At 37.4% G+C, this 17,510-nt stretch overlaps 1 protein-coding gene across 12 annotated transcripts in view; it reads right to left on the bottom strand.

Moving 5' to 3' along the window:
• Positions 1 to 17,510, bottom strand: part of MAGI2 (membrane associated guanylate kinase, WW and PDZ domain containing 2) — a 755,689-nt gene that overhangs the window by 94,485 nt on the left and 643,694 nt on the right. The window lies entirely within an intron of this gene.

Raw genomic sequence — 17,510 nt, 5'->3', positions numbered from 1 at the left:
ACAGGGGATAATTTCTAAGAAAAAATATAAGCAAAGATATATATATATCTATATATATATGCACATATATATATATATATATATATATATATATATGCAAGTGGAGCTATTGAGATCATTGCCATACTTTACAAACAGCATGGGATTAGGTTGAAATTAAAAGAACTGAGCAAAAGGACTTCCAAATGTCCTTGTGGACATTGGGAAAGACACCAAATGACCTGGTATTGATATGTCAAATACAGTCGCACCTTTAAGAAGAAGCAATTCAGAACATCCCATCAACAAAACCTAATAATACAAGAGACTTTTTTAGAAGAAAAGCCTGGAGAAAAATAACTGTTTCATCAGTTTAGAGAAGGTAGTCAGGTCTTGGGAGGGTTGCTTGTTTTGAGACTGTCTTTTTTTTTTTGACACAGGTAGCAAGTGCTACCTATTCTATGCAACTAGTTATTTCCTTTTCCTTGCTCATTGACTGACAGATACCTTGGTTTACTGACGCATGAATTTCAAGTAATGTAGCTTACAAATTTTTAAACCTCCAGATATGTCCTGTTCATAAAAGGAGATAATTTGAAACACCCATTGTAAACACTGTTCATATCTTACGCAGCACAAGGTTAAAAACCTTACAAAATATTAAATAACAAGAAGCATTTCAAAGGATATAGAGAAACATTTGTTAAAATACCTGCTTTCAGCATAGCTTTCATTAAAAAACTCATTCTCAGTTTAATAGCAGGTAAAAAAAAAGTCTGTGGACCTTCCTCAGTAAGATTAAAAGCTAATAACAAAGAGTTAATTTGTTTTATCAGAAACAGAAATGGGGCTTAAATTGAGACATCTAATAGGAAGGCTGTTCTTTCATTTGAAAAAGGAATTAAGCTGTAAGAGTAGTACTGACTTTATTATATATTTTTCTAAGGTGAGTCTAGAAAAAAATTTAAACCACGAGAACACTAGGGCAAGTACCTTTCTACAGACAAGTCACAGCAGGAATTATATTTGTACATAGCATTTAAGGTTCCTAGAATTCTATGATAATGAGGTTATTTTTTTCTGCCATGGTATCTAATTCATTTAGACTGAAAAAAACTTGAAGTGAAAAAGCTCTTGAGCCATTTCCAGAGAAACACTGGCTGTTTTGTAATGCTGCTATATAAGCTGATAGTGCTTTTAAACAAAAAGTACATGGGGAAAAGTAATCCTCGAAAGGTTTATGTTTACTGACTCCACAGTCTCTGGATAAAAACAACTACATTAACAAGGAGTTTTCTTTCCATCTGCAAATTCAAGCTGAGATTACAGGCATCCTGTCTGGCTTGTACATCACATTCAGTATTAAAAATTCCATAATATAAACGTATTTAATAACTTAGATGGCAGATGGCTACCTTTTTATTACCTGCTATTGTTCTGTACAGCTAACAAGAGTGAAAGTTAGAAAGTATTTTTCCCCTCAGAGCTGAAGGTAGGACTTGAAACTTGCAAGGAGGTTTGCTGAAAGGTATCTCAAATCAACTTACTACCCTGATTTAGTGTTCACAAAATATTGGTAGAAGTAACACTCCCTCCCCATAACTTACTGTCAGCAAAAATTACTACAGGTCAAACTGATTGGTAATTTTTTCTTATTTATTTGCTGTCTCCACCTAAAAATATGTTTTGTTGGAGTTATCAGAAAATTTTATCATCAATTAAAAATATAAGTATATATAAAATCAATAATGACATATACAACAAGTGAGGTTTTAAAAAAACTTATGTGAATTAAAAAAATTCAATTACTTGCCCAAACAAGGAGAATATGGACTTATACTTAGCTATGTGCACAGACTGCGACATACAAATGACAACAGCTACACTTAAAACAAATAAAAGGCAGTATTTATTCACACAGTATGAAATTATGTTTAGAAAACTAATGGATATAGGATGCCATGGAAGTAAAAGATCCAAAGCAAGATTTTTAAAAACTATTGGGATATCCATACGTGTACAAAAGCATGTTAGAAGCAAAAATCTCTATAGGTGACAAACATTGGAACTAATATTAAAATCCATTTTTCAGATTTAAATTCAGGTATTAGACCAAGACCTTTTGTAAGATGAGATGGTCTCTCACATATCGAAGTCTAGGTGTTAGACTACAAAGATGTAGTTCCATAAAACAAATCCTATCTTATACCTTTCATGTATTTTATGGCATTTTTGTTGCCTTACATAACATATGTATTCTCAGCTGAACTAAACATCCTTTTTCCCAATCTAAACAAAACTGACCTTTAGAGAATGTACGGTGTTATCAGTTATTCAACATGAGACTGATTATGGATAGTTGTCATGAACCAAACATCCAGAATTATCACTGGTATTTAAATACACAAAACAATTGCTGTAAATTCAAGAATACAGGAGTATGTGTTTATAGCGTATTGTAAGTGTAAAAAAACTTCACATGAAAAAGCACAGAAGCCAAATGCACTTTCCTGTGTATTCTGCATGCTCCCTTCTAACTTCCACCTTTAAATATTGTTCTGCATAAGTACAGGACCAAATCCTATACCCGTATAAATTTGAGGCTCAGAAGCTCACCTGAAGAATATATCTTAATAATGTGTATTTAGTGCATACCCCACAGTATTGGCCTCCTGCATCCATGTCTGCAGCTGGCAACGAGAAGCAATGGCCTGTCAATTAGTTTGACCTCACTTCACAACGCCACATTTTCCTTTGAAAATTTTCTTTGACTTTCTGGCACTGGTTCATTACATGCTGTGAGTATTCCCCACCAGAGACAGTGGGACCCCCACCTGGGTAGCAGCTGCCGGCAGACTGGCAGTTCAGTACGATTTAGTCGCAAGGGTGAAATTTGTTCTCCAAATAGTGCAGCTTTCAGCTTTGCTTGAGTATTAATGCAGTACTGACATCGCTCAACCTTCTAATCAACTCACATCTAACTAGGCACACATACCAGATAAACTCTTACAACCTCCTTATCCCACTTCCAGATTTCCAGTTCTCCCTCCCCAAACTCCCAACCCCCTACTGTTCAACTTGTGATGTCTTCTATACAAACCTGAGTAGCTGAGAACAGTGCATACATGTAAACACCCCTCAAACCCCATATTCACATACATTTTTAAAATCTGAAATAATACAGGCCAACTCAGAACCACCTAAACATACTTCATGCAGCCTCTTCTTCCCATGAGTGGCTTTCTGCTCACCCATGGGCCTGATAGCCATCCCTTCTTGTGATAGCTTCACCAGATAAGCTGTGGCTCACTTTCTGAAGACTCCCGTATCTTTCTGTTAGTTTTAAATAAGTCTTTATTAACACTCCTTGCAAAGGCAGCAGTACAGGTCTGAATTAATTTCAGAAAGGAGAGCGGGGTTACTGGCTTGTCTCAAAGAGCAACCACCACCACGCACACAGGCATTAGCAGGAAAATGCTACGGTCACCACCTAGTGTAATGTAATGTAACATGTAAGCATAACAGGATTAAAAACATAACCTCATATGCTTCTCCAAAGCTAGTTTTGAGAATGTAATGATCTGTTTTTCAAAGTTGGCCATTTAACTGTAAAAAGTACAGCAGCGGATGGCCAACACCTTTATTGAAATTGTAATTGATTTATTTTAAATAAATAAGCTGAGGTACAGTAACAACTATATGCTTTTGAAAAATCAGAATTACATTTTCTCATAAATCAGTGTTAGAAAGATTATTTTGGACATTGCTTTTTAAATTATATTTACCACCTTCCAAAATGAGCTTCCCTGGAAATCAGTGTTGTGATGGTTTCTATGTTGTAACTTTACTAAAACACACCAGTAACAGAAAACAGATTTTGGATTCAAATATATTTGTGGGAAACTTTTTTTTTCTTTTTTCAGATCAAGGCAAATTCCAGCTTCAGTTTACTGTACTTCCACTTTTCGATGAAGATATCCTATAACAAAAGACAAATCATATCACACTCATTGCAACTATTCCGTCTTATACACAAGTTTAAGTACGCTTTCATCATAAAATATGCTTACAGATTTCACATGCCTTACACTTCAGCCAGTATTTATTGTTGGAAAGTTTAGTTTTCTAAAAGCAGCTTATCAGACGGAACTTAGAGCATTTGCAAGATAGAGTCCTGATTTGGTTTTTTTTGTTTTGTTTTTTTTTTTTTTTTTTTTTTGTTTTTTTTTTTTTTGTTTTTGTTTTTTTTTTGTTTTTTCCATAAAAGTGCTGAATTTGGCATACTCTGTAAAGTCAGTAATACAAAACCAGCCTTTGGTTATTAGTCTGTTGCCATGTAGATGCTTCTTGCTGCATTTCCATCTCTATTATTCTCCCTATTTTGTATTGATCCTGGAAAAGTTCTTAAGACCTGCTAAAATCACAAGTAACTAAAGTAGGTATTGCAAAACCACAGGAACTGTAATGATGTTCACCTCTGTGCCAGATGTGTATGTATAATTAAACTGAAACCCGGGAACAGTCTGATTTCTGCAGTGACGATGTGTAGTACTGCTGCAGGGAGGAACTCAACAGGATCAAAGATAAAGCCTTTGAATCCAAAACAATGTTCAGGGCAAGTCAACTTCCCTCCACGTCACTTGTCACATTGATGATACAGCAAGAGTTTTGCTTTTGCTGGGCTTCTTGTTGGTTTGGGTTTTTGGGTTTTTTTTTTGGTGCTGTAAAAGCCTTGTTGCGTATGGCTTCCTGAGCAAAGCTGTCCCAAGCACTGTGCAGAACTTTCTCACGTAGATGCTTGTAAGTCAATGAACAGATGGCTGATGAGCACTCCCAGAGTATGAAATGACTCCATGGGTATCTTATCAATGTCCATGTGACAACATTTCACATCAGCAAAAGTTTTCCTTTCTAGAAAGTCACTGTATATGTTTACTGTAACTAGATTCCGCCCCCGCCCCCCCCCCCCCCCCCCCCCCCCCCGCCCTGTGCTTTTCTTTCTCTTACTGGAATCCCTCAGATGTCTAGTAGTTGCCTACACCAGGGCCTCAATTCCAGAGGCATCAAATACCCCTTAACTTCAAATGGATGTGACAATGGAGAACTTCTCTGAGAGTTCAGTCTCATGTTGCACACCATCAGCAGGATGCAGGGAACTGCTTCTTACCATTCGTGTTACACCTGGATTCTGCTTTTGTATGTTTACCTTTTGCTGAGCTACGCTAGGTGTGGTTGGATCAGGTGCACAGAACACAGGCCACAACTGGGCTCACTCATTAAGATGCAAAACATCCTCCAGTTAAAATTCCAGTAATTTGGTGGGAGAAATCTCTCCCAGAAATGGTGGGAGATATAACAGGTATTTTTTGGAATAGATAGAACAAATATATAACAATTATTCAATTATTCTTCAGATATTTCCCCTTTTTCAGGGAAACAAACTGCATCAATGAGAACAAGTAAATTCAATTCATTTATACACTATACTAAAAAAAAACTAAAAGGAAACAATGAATTAAAATAGATGGAAATAATACTTACAAAAACAAGCAAGTGATAAAAATTTGAATTGGTCATGTCATATTTACAATATCAGATGATGTACAGGGAATGACAATTAGTTCTGTTTCTAATAAAACCAATCATTACCATGTAGTAGTATTTTTTCAAAGGTCCATCTTTTTCAAACAGCTTTAAGTATTGAGCTCTTACTCTAGCAACAACAAAAAGTTGAATTACCTTGAAACAAAGAGTAGGTGTGAGAAGACTGGGAGCTCTAGCTCTTCAAGCATAGTTAGCTAGTCCTGTTGTCAGCTTTCCCTCAGAGTGATGGTGCTATGCTGTAGAGGATCCATTTGGTCTTTGGTTGGGATAGCACCTGACACAATGGGTCAAAAATCACTGCATCCCACATCAGAGCAAGATGAATGACCCATCATGTTTGGCCAGGCCCACACCATTACATATGGTTAGACCCAGTGTCTTTTCCCTCGCAGCATGGCCAGTAACTGGTGTAGCACGGTGCTGCACTGAGATGAAGGCTGGTTACAGTCATCAGTTATATCAAATGCAGGTTCAGATAAAAGCCCTATGAAATAGTTCTGTCTTCTTTAGGGCTATATTAAACAGTTTTGCCTGGAAGAGACTCGCAACAGCACAAACCAATCCCCAGCAGTTACTTGTGGTGGCATTTTGTTTTGTGCTCCACTACTCCATTGCTCCTGATCTCAGCCCAAGTGAGGCTGCTACGGCAGCAGTACTCCAGTCCGAATCAGCACTATTTCTCACTTTCTTTGGCCTACCACACCCGTGAAAAATGACTCCAAGGAACAAGCACATTCCTGCCCACAGACCGTCACTCTGTGAAGGTGCAAGGTAAAGAGCAGGCACAGTTCACAGGAAGGCCAGCTGGATCTTTAGATCCCATTGTGGTAGCACCTTCCATGGCTCATCTTTTCTCCAGGTGACTTGGGGGCATCGTGAGTCCAAATCTGTATTTCTTCCCTTCAAACTTTCAGATTTCTTGATGAGTAGCAGAAAGTGCAAGCTGCAGAGGTTTATCAGAAATGATGTGGAAGTAGAGGAGTACCTTGGGAAATTAAACCTGATCTTATCTCACCGAAGTCTATAGAAGTGATGAAGAACCATAATTGACTGTGAGATCAGGTACTAAATAAATATTCAGCTTTTTATACACAGGAGCACTTTTTGTGCAGCTCATGAAGTTTCACTGACCTAGCCTTCTTAAGTAACAATTTCTTGATATTCAGATCTTCACAAATAATTAGAAAAAGGATAGCTATTCAAAGCCATGCATGATAGAAGTACTTGCTGCTCAAGCTGGGACCCTCACTGGCTACCTGTGTCTATGAGAATTTCCTCCAAAATACACCAGGGAATCTCAAGCTACCATTAAGTTTTCACTTTCATGAATAGCAGAGTCTTTGTTAGCAAGAATACAGCTATCAGAAAAGGTCAGAAGCTGGCATAGTAATAAGTTAATTTACATTCTAATGGATATACAGCTATTTATTTTGCTTGGCTGCTACAGCTCTGTGAATTGCTTATCAGTCAGAGGTTTAAAATAATTTATGAAACTAGAAAAAAACAACAAACTAAATGCCATCTCCTCCTGAATAATCTGGATGTGAGGCAGAGAATTTCTGGATCATGGCTAAAATAAGTGCACAGGCAAATGCAACACTCTCATGGACAGTTTTGGATGCTTAAAGGTATTAGAGTTGGGAAAAATAATAAAAATCTACACAACAGCTTCTGGAAATGAGAAATACATTTTTGGAAGAAGTAGCTTTGTAGTAAAAAAAAAAAAAAAAAGGTTATTTTCCACTGGCAAAGTTTGATACTAAACACCTATGGAATGTCTCATTGCGTGACACTTTTATAGGAAGTTTTCTGGCACCTATTACCAGAACAGTGTTACATTACTACAGATTTATTTCCTTGTTGATAGCAAACCATACTAACTGAAGGACAGCCATGTCTCAGAATAGAGAAAACGCTGGTACAGTACAATTCAGAATAGATTTTACCAGGAAAACTTGACCTAAAGAGGAAAAAAGATATCTTATGAAACGGAGGAAGACCCTTGTCTCTTGCCTTTTATTAAAAGTTCAAATTTCTTAGGTCCAAATCCTGGTTTATGATTTGCAACACAAATAGTACTGAATGAACTGTTATTTTCTTCACTGAGTCTATAACATATGTATTTTAAGTAAATACTAACCCAATTAGCAGAAATCTGCATGCCCAAGTACTAACACATGGTGAGTGGAGAAAGGGATCTCAGAAGTTTGCTCACAGCTACCAACACCTTGAAAAGGTCAAAGTTATTCTTCTGTACAGACAAAAAAAAAAAAAGAAGAACCTTTTGTCTGGCAGAAGGAAATTTTCCTTGAAGAACCTCCAGTTTTGCTCATGCGTGTTATCCAGTGCTGCTAAAATCAGAGCTGCTGGTTCATGTGTCCAGGCGACAGATTACGCTCTCTACTATACTACTCTAATATTTCAAGAGCTAGTAACGCATGTAAGGCACCATCTTGGGTAAACATACTGTTGCACCTAACTCCCCCTGAGCAGAGCAGACACAGCAAGGTGAAAAGACTGGTATGTGTCACACACACTGAATCAGCAACATAATTTAGAATATAAAGTGAGTCTTCATAGCCCTGACAGCTCGTGACTTGCTTCTGGAAGGGCCTGTGAGTGTTGCCATGCCCATAAAGACTGTGTGCTTGCTAAGAACATGTCTGACAACTCAGCCTGGCTTTACTGAAAGCTAATTTAAGCTTCAAAATTAACTTTTCAGGAATACTGCATTGTATTTTTGGAGCTCTCTGACAGCCAGAAACTCTAACTATGCCAGTGTCTCTGCTCTTTCACGTTTTTAGATTCTGCTTCCATTTAAGCTTTTACACTTTCTAAGCACATTAGAGGAATCTCAGTTTACATTATGGCGTGTCACTTTGATGAATATCAAGGCATGTTCCCAATATTTTCTGTTAAAATGTAGATGGAGCATAAGTTGTTTGTACACAGTGTCCTAAAGTCCTTTTCATGAAAATGCATTCACAGAAAGTCTTCAGCAAGTGAGTGTGTGTGTGTAAATATTCAAAAATAAATTCAAACCTTTGCTTATATGTAAGCTTCATATTAAGTCATTGATGAAAAGGAGTTACCAGATATTTACTGTTGACATCTATCCTGCTAGTTCCTCCTTTTCCAAATTCATTGATTGCATCCATGTTTTCTCTTTGCTGCCCCCTTCTCTAGAGGCCTGTCCCCAAACTCTCACAGACTTCTCCTTGTCCCCAGGATTTCCCTCTCTGTGTCCTGATCCTGATTTGAAAAACAGCTAATCCTTTCTCTGCAACAATGACCAGAAAAATCTCTAATAAAAGAATAAAAATAGGGAAATGTAGGGAAATGCCCTTTGTGTCTATGACTATTTCTGAGTGGGAGACCTGGCAATGCAATGCTACACTAACGTGGGAGACAGAAAACCAGCACATCACAAGCCGTGGTGCCACTGAGGCAGAACAGCTGAAACTGAGTCTGGAAAGATTTCAGCTTAACCAAACAGAGATGGCAACCTCACAGTGCCCTGAAACACTGTCTAGGCTCTGTTCTTTGTACTGAATCTTTTCCAGATATCAGCCCAGTTGCATCACCACCTAGTGTCTTTTGGGCTGGAATATGTATCCTCATGGTGTTGCCAGCTGTGGCAAAGGACCTGTAAGTGGGAGGTGAGGTGGGATACCCAAGGGCATCTCAATCAGTACAGGATGCCTACATTTACGCAGATTACTGAAGCCCCCATCGATTATAATGGACATACAGACACCTGCACCAAATTTAGAAATTGCTATTCAGACAACAAAATTTTGATGTCATAGTCTGTGAATTAGGAACTTAACGCAAATGCAGAACCATAGGTATGATACCAAGGGTGCCACACCTTATGTTAGTTGGAATCTGTGCTGGATTGGCAGCACAGATTGCCTGGATGACACAGAATCTATGGGAGACCTCAGAGCTTCAGCTGTCATCCTGGACAAACTTGAGTTTCTCACTGACTCTGCCATTCCAGTGAAGATTTCTTGATATCCCAGTGCATCTCAGGTGGTCCTGGATGCCTGTTAGTGAGCTCAGGGTCTCACTCCTTCAATTTCCTGCCCCCTTCCTGCTCCAGCACCAGCTTGACAGACCAGTTTATTTTTTGTTATAGGGATTCAGGTAGAACAGAAAGACTGACCAACAGTGGGAGACTGCAAGAAAAGACTAACTAAGGAGAAAAAACCTTATCACAAGATTCAGGTTTTACATGGTTGAGCCTTAGCTGTGAAACTACACCATTTTGTAGGAAAGTGGAATATCTGGCAAGGGATAAGTTAGTGGAAGGCCAGTGTCCAAGGAGTAACAACACTGTGAAGACAGTGAATTTATAAACTCTCGGTTCTCTGGTTGAACCTCCAGGTAATTCACTTCGAGCTGCTGAAGATCTGATACTGTCTACACTGACATGTACCTAGTAGAGATAAACTTCCTTGCTTTGATGTTCACCCAATCACGAGGTAATTATCAATATTCAACTTAATTATCAAGAAGAACAAAGCTGAATTAGTAAAAGCTTTGCAGAGATCTAAATCATAATGGTTAAAATGACATGAAGTTCTGATTTAGTGTAAGACCACAGGAGCCTGAAAGAAAAAAAAATGAGCAAGAAATAATGATTGATGGGCCTGATACTATTGCGGTACAGAACACTAAAGAGTACAATGCATGACAAATCCATCAAGATGACCTGGCTTGCAAAAAGGGTTGAAAAAAGTCACATTGCCCTGAATTCCTGAAGGTTTGGAGATGAGCAATTAACATAAAGAAGACCTGTACCCTGAAGTCTAATGAGAGAGGAACAGTATTGATGTGAATTTTATGATGTTTAGACTGTGTGCTGGTCACACGTAGTCCTGTGCAGTACTTTCAAAGTTAATGAACAGAACACTAAAAAATGATGCTGATAAAGGATCCTGACAAGATAGTTGGGAAGTGAAAAGTATTAAATGAATGTGTTACAAGGAAAAGCAAGAAAAACTGTGAATAGGTAATTTTTTCCCCCTGTGACTGTGCTCTGTCTCTCAGAGGAACATAAATTTATTTCAGACTGTTGAGATTTAGACATGTCTAACATAATGGAAATAACCCCTCAATACTGAGAAAATTGGAACAGTAGATAAACATGACAAGTTAAACAGAGAAGATTATGGTGCTGACAACCGTGAAGCACCTCGTGGACCTCACAGCTGGCCTAAGCTAAAAAATTAGCATTTTTAGAAAGACTTATTAGGGTACCTAGCATGTATGCCCCTCTTTTTTTAAAATCAGAACTTACTGCATAAGACAGCACACTTGGATCTGTAAAATGTCTTCTTCTTCCTCAGTATACCCACACACCTCAGTATGCCCGTATGATCACAGAACAAAACCTACGGATTTGAAGACGATAGCTGGCTGAAGGAAGCTGGATGAACAGGAACAGTACAATTAATCATTGATGGTCATCAAATTGGATGTGATATATGCTTTTTCCTTGGGCTTTCCTGAAGAATAGGTAGTTCAAAAGGCACTAAATGTAGATCTGCATGCTCTTTACCAAGTCACCATACAGTTTTGCTGGTGTAAAATCCTGACCAGCTAGGATAGGAAATAGTTTGCAGTGGAATATGCCCCTGGCTTTTTTTTTCTGTCTGTTTGGGGTTTTTTGCTTGTGGGTTTTTTTAATTGTTTTTAACCCTTATGAGCTAATTTTAAATGTATGATTCATGTCACAGGGATCAACAACAGACTGTCTACTTCAGGGGAAGGGGAAGGAAAAGGTTGATTCAAATTAGAGCTTGTTAGTGCTCTTCTGACAAAGGGAGTGTTCATAGGTGAATGGTGATTCACTAAAGCCATTCTTGTGCATAAAGCTGCATTTCCAAAATGTATTGAACATTTATTCAATTGTACATTGGTAAAAAATAAGTAAGTCAGATGGCAGGTGAAATTTCTAGTTAAGTTATAGAAAAAAATACCTCCTGACTATCTAATATTTAGCAGGACCATCTAATATTTAGTGAGCACTAAATATTAGATGTTCTCGACATCATGGAGCCTGAAGTAATTTATCCTGTTCTAAGCAGGCCTTTGCTTTTCATGCCGTAAAGTTATTGATCCATCAGGCAACTGATAGTCCTAAACTAAGTTGCTATATTTCTCAGTGGATGTTCTCTTTGGTAAAAAAAAATTAAATATCTAGGACTCAGTCCTGGTGGGAGCTTTTTTAAACTTAATATTTCATAGATGAGGGAAGACCAATTACAATACCATTCTAGTTTCAACAAAATTATATACTGTTATATATAATCAGAAATTATTGCTGCAATTTGAAATGTATAGAACCGAAATCAAACAAAAATATATTCAGATCCTCCACTGAACACAGTTTTTCCATGAACAATGTTCTGAAAGTTGTGTTCTGCTATAGAAAGACCTTACATGGAAGACGTGATGAACATCTACAGTTCTCCTTAAACTGGTAAAGATTATTTACTGGCAATGAGAACTGAGAAAAACAGTGTGCAAGTAGCTATCCCATATTAATGAATAAAAATGGATACTTCCATGCACAAACACAAGTCATAAATTTTTATCCATCCCTTTCCTAGTATGAATGAGTTAGAAATGCAACTCAATGGCAACTACTACACCAGCACTCTGCAACAGATGCATCTTGATTTAATGACATAAACATGTATCTTGTTACGCTGCAGTTCTTTAACTATCAGACAAATTAGGGGAGGGTAAAAAAAAAAAGCTTTTGAATACTTCAGAATTAATACTCACTCTCTAATTGCTAGGTTTGATCCTCCACCTGGAAAATTTCACAGGCATTAATTTTTCTTTCCTTAATTTGTTTGCTTTAATTTGCAATGTTATTTCCAATACAGAAAATGGATGTTTTCTTACTTATTATATTGCATGCTAAACCACTATTATTTATTTTTATTTCTATTATTCTTTGGCATCTGTGTGTATTTCCAGTTATAATGTTTGTAGTTTTAAATAGCAAAAGGGAAAGTAGTAGCAGTATATTTCCATTTGGGGCTCTTTTTCTGATTTCATAATTACAATGATGCACATTATCTTTGTGTTTTATCACCCCAAATTGTAAAGCTGGTGTAATAGGACTTTTCCCTTTCGTAAAAATCTCTGAAATCCATAGGATTTCTGTGTTAATTTGTTTCTTCATTACTAACTCACATTTAATAGCCATAGATACTATGTCGGAGTTACAGCTCAGGAGGAGAAGCATCATCAGTCTTCAGTTCCAGCACTCAAGCCTTTGATCTGCAACATGCAGAATATGTCAGCCTGGGATGCTGGTGAAGAAATTACTTTTTGTTTTGTGGCAATGTAGCTGGTTTTGATTTGGTGCTTTCTTCCCACCTGAGGTGTTATTCTAGGTTAGCCAAAGTTTTAAGCTACATCTACCTAGATTCTTTCTTATAGACAGCTCCAAAGGCTTTCTTATATATATGTGTGTGTATAGATATATCTAAAAAACCTCACCAAGCCCCAAACCACCAGGCTTTATTATAAGTACAATACATAAGTTTTCGTATAGTGAAAATGTAAAATGATTACCTGGAGAATATAGAAGCAAAAGGGGTTTCTGAACAGCCTGCCCCGCTCACTGTCCCTATGTTACAGGTGCTTGATTCCAGTGAAAACAATGGCTTACTGAGTTACTCCCTGCCAGCCCCCAATTTTCATCCCATTCCCTCTGAGGCTCATGTGTCTGCTCCTTGCTCGTCTCAGGAGGTTCCTGGATTAGGCTGCAGATCTTCAGCTCTCTGCCTTGATCCCACAGCCATTGGAAATGTCTCTCCATGAGGAGGACCTCAGGGAGAGGTGATCTGTCTCCACTGCAGGAGGACCTGCCTGACCCCCAGGTGCTTCTCCGAGGAAGGATGGTAGCACACACGTTTGGAAGAAACCAAACAGATGCTCTCTGTCAGACTGCTATTATCTATTTGACACTGAGGATGGCTGTAGCTGTTTTAAGTAAATCAATTCTCATATTACCCATAAATGTCTTTCAAGCACTTTTATAGCTGGTAGACTCTGGTACCCAGAGCGTTGTATATCAGGGACTGTGCTTCCTCTGCTGAAAACAAGGATCATCCCACAACATGATTCCTTAGAGAACTGTTTACATGGACTAAAACATATTTTCTGAATCTCTAATTCTTCAGTACCTGGTTTCTATCCTTTCAGCTCTGTTTTAGACCACTCTCCCCAAGCCAGGTCCTATTTTTTCCCATTTCTACAAGCTTTTAATGAACAAGTGCTTGCAAGTTCCTCACAGGAAATAAATTCTGAAACAATATGCTTAATTGCTTGTACAAGAAATGAGATAATTTATAGGAGCTGGGTATTAAAGAAACATCTTTCTATCTACCTTGCACATGGACAATTGAATCAGTCATTACTTTTGCTAATGAATAACCGTATGGAAAATCCTAGAGAAATCCTCCATTTCAGGTCATTACTAACAGTAAGAGAAACTTGAATTAAGACTCCTGCAAGAGGCTTGGCCTTTGCATAGTATATGGAAGTGTCATGTTGTAACTTTGAAGTGCATGTGTAAAAAGCAAAAAAAGATGGGAAAATATGAATTTAAGAAGCAGAGGGAAAACAATCTAGAACAGGATCTCATCGATTTTGTTAAAATTCCTAATAAATGCAATAAAATATCAATGACATCTTACTAAGAAAATCATATAAACCCTAAGTTTTATTTTAAGAAATTGTCCTGATTTTGCCTTTTTCATTGTGATGCTATGCTTAGCTGATTATCCATAATGATTCAAAAGCACTTTGGCAAGTGTGGGCTGCATTCTTTGCTCTGTGTTTCAGGAAACACTTTCACATCAACTGTGTAAAAATGCTTCCTCTTTGCTGATGCTTAATTTATTAAGTATTCCACACTGCTCTTTATCAGTAATGTGTCATCTGCCCAGTGACGTGGACCAATCTCTCTGCTATCTGCAAACTTTATCAGTATTGCTTTTATGTTTTCTACAGGATCTTCATAAAAAGTGAAATACAGTCAAAAGCCAAGAATTTATCCTAGAGGAAGCTCATTAAATATAAAATCCCTCACTGATTTCCTACTTATAATTATGTTAAAAGATCAATCAGTTAACCAATTCTTCAATTCAAATAAGCCATACTAATTTTACTTGTTTCCATTTTTAAATCGGGATTGAGGATGTTGCATGTAAGGCCTTACAAAAGTCCATTATATAAAACCAACTACATTTTATAACCAAACTTGTAATATTAATAGAGATATTAATATATATTTAATCTGAAACAATCTATTTTCTGCAAGCCCACATTTATCACTTTCCTTTTATAAAGAAACCCGTATTTCATTCTATGGTAGCATAAATGGGATCCCAGATTTAGCTATAGTGCATGAGACAGATTCCAACTTTTGTGATAATACAGTTGGGGTTTTTAATACCTTCAATTCTTCTATGCTTGCCTCTGGTGTGTGGGCTGGACTCATCTCACTCAGCCTTGTCTTGCTGGCTGGTTAACTAAACTATGGTCCTCGGCCAGACTTCTCTGTCACCAGTGGCGCATGATGGGTAAACTCAGAGAACAAGCTGCTTAAGCAATGACTGAACAAAATTACTTAAGTCATCATCTAAAAAAGCTGCCTATTTTCTGCCACTGACTGCAGGGGTAACTCTTTTGACTAATGTCGACTAGAAATCTAACTTTTTTACAGTTAAATTTGGATTCATCTGACCAAATGTGAGTAGAAATTTAAATATGAAACTTCGGTAGGAGAGTTTTTAAAAACATTAATAATCAACAGGGAAGAATAGGCTTTTTTAGAATATTCATTTCAGCTACTTTAGATGTTTACAGTAACTGAATGGCACCACAGAAGTAAGTGCCTGTTCTCCTCACCGTGCAGGGAGCCCTGCTCGCTGCCCAGCTCAGTGAGGAAGGATGCCCTGTAGCTGTCTACACAGGATGCCTGGCAGCAAAAGCTGAGGTGAACGTGGCTGTATGTGTTGCAAGGCAAACCTGGGAAGATAGGCTGAAGTTATGTAGCATGTAAAACAATTCCAGCTTCTTTGCCTTTAGGGACCTCTAAAAATTTACATTCACAATTAATTATCCTGAGATGCCTGTTTAAAAAGGGCCATTTTGACCAAAACTCTATATAGCTGGTTTGTCTTTTAGTACAATGCATCCTAATGTGCTTCTATTACAAGAAAGAACTTGATAAAGTTCAAAGTCTGGTATACAGTGAGTAAGTTGCAAGATAACCTCTTGCTTAATTAAGATTAACCTTGGCAGAAATAATCATTGTAGTTGATGTCCTTGTAGTGAACATTATTAGTTGGATCATACTATCTAGGTGTTCTTTTACAGCCAACCCAACAAGCCACTGACATCTCTCAGGAATGCTACATAATAAACAAATAAACACTGCATTATTTTTCAATTATAGTGTGAAAATAATTTGCTGTGTATATAATCTCAATGAACACATCTGGCAAGCTGAAATCAAACAGCACGTCTTCATTCTTTCTGTTTGCACCAATTTCTAAAGAACTCTCATATATAAAGAAATATATATAGGTTTAATATAAATATATATTTAATATGGTGTAATAAGGAGACAAGATTAAACAACTCCCTTTCTCTCTCTGAGAAGTACTGTGGAAGAAGTTTAAAATTATCCTGATGGTGATTTACTACATTTAGTCACAGACACTCTCTTTTGGAACCTCGGGCCCCCAAACATGAGAAAGATGGAGAAGCATAGAATAATTAAAGTGTTTGGATTGGAAGGGACTCATTTAGTCCAACCTCCTGCTCAAACCAAGGCCAAGTTCAATTACTGGGCTGACATTCAAGAACGACAGCTTCTCTGAATTGCTTACATGAAGGAAAATGGAGGTGGAATGACAAACAATAAACATACAGACTGAGGAAGGACCTGGGTAAAGCATGGAAAAAGCTGGTGAAAATGGGCAGAAATTGGATGGAGATGACTGTCTTTGGCTCTGCCACATTTGTGGGCTCTCACTGTCCACAGATGAAAGCCCTGTGGACTTTTCCCCAGACTTCCCTCTGGAATGCTCTAGGACCTCCCATTGATGTAATCATCCTTCATTTTGGTTACGCAGTTGAACTACTCTGCCAGAGTCTTTCCATCTTCTTTTAGTAATCCCTGATACTTATTCCTGAGAACGTTACACGTGAAATAGCGTGAGGTTTAAGAGCTATGCAAAAGAGCAGCTGAGTCTTCTGATACACTACCCCACTAGGATCACTTTTATACAACAAAAAGGAACAAGTTTCTCTACTGGCCATTACTTTTTTTCCTTAAGGAACAGATTAAAGCATCTTCTGTGCTACTTCAGAGCTATGATAGTGTTTAAACTGCAGTAGAGAGGTACTGCTTGGCCCCAGATGCCTAAAATAATCACATTTATTGAGATCCAATAGTTTAAAATACAGAAATTATTTCACATGGATAGTAAGAAAAAGGTGTTGACTTTGAAATGAAAAATGCATTAAGCTATTAAAATATATGCAGCGAATACTGCAATATTTTCCATAATCAGCAAAACTTTTCTACGATGCTAACTAATCCCTGAAGTATCACTTAATGATTTTTTTTATTCTTTAAGAAAAACTGCATTATTAGTAGTGCTATCATCATCGTCATCATCATTTATCCTTTTAAAATACTAGCAAACTTTCTGCTAGAGAAAAAAACTTAACTCATTGTCAAAATGGAAAATAACTGATAAAATTAATTTAAAGATCTCTAAAGTATTTTCTTATTCAAAGGTTCTGAGTCTGTGTTTTTATTCAGGCATATAGAGTCTTCTTCTAATTATCATAGGATCTTTAGAAGTTCTCTATCTAAAACA

This window comes from Falco cherrug, chromosome 5 (genome assembly GCF_023634085.1).
Source record: "Falco cherrug isolate bFalChe1 chromosome 5, bFalChe1.pri, whole genome shotgun sequence".
Lineage (NCBI taxonomy): Eukaryota > Metazoa > Chordata > Aves > Falconiformes > Falconidae > Falco > Falco cherrug.
The sequence above is the reverse complement of the archived record's forward strand: the minus strand, read 5'-3'. Positions and strand labels throughout refer to the sequence as shown.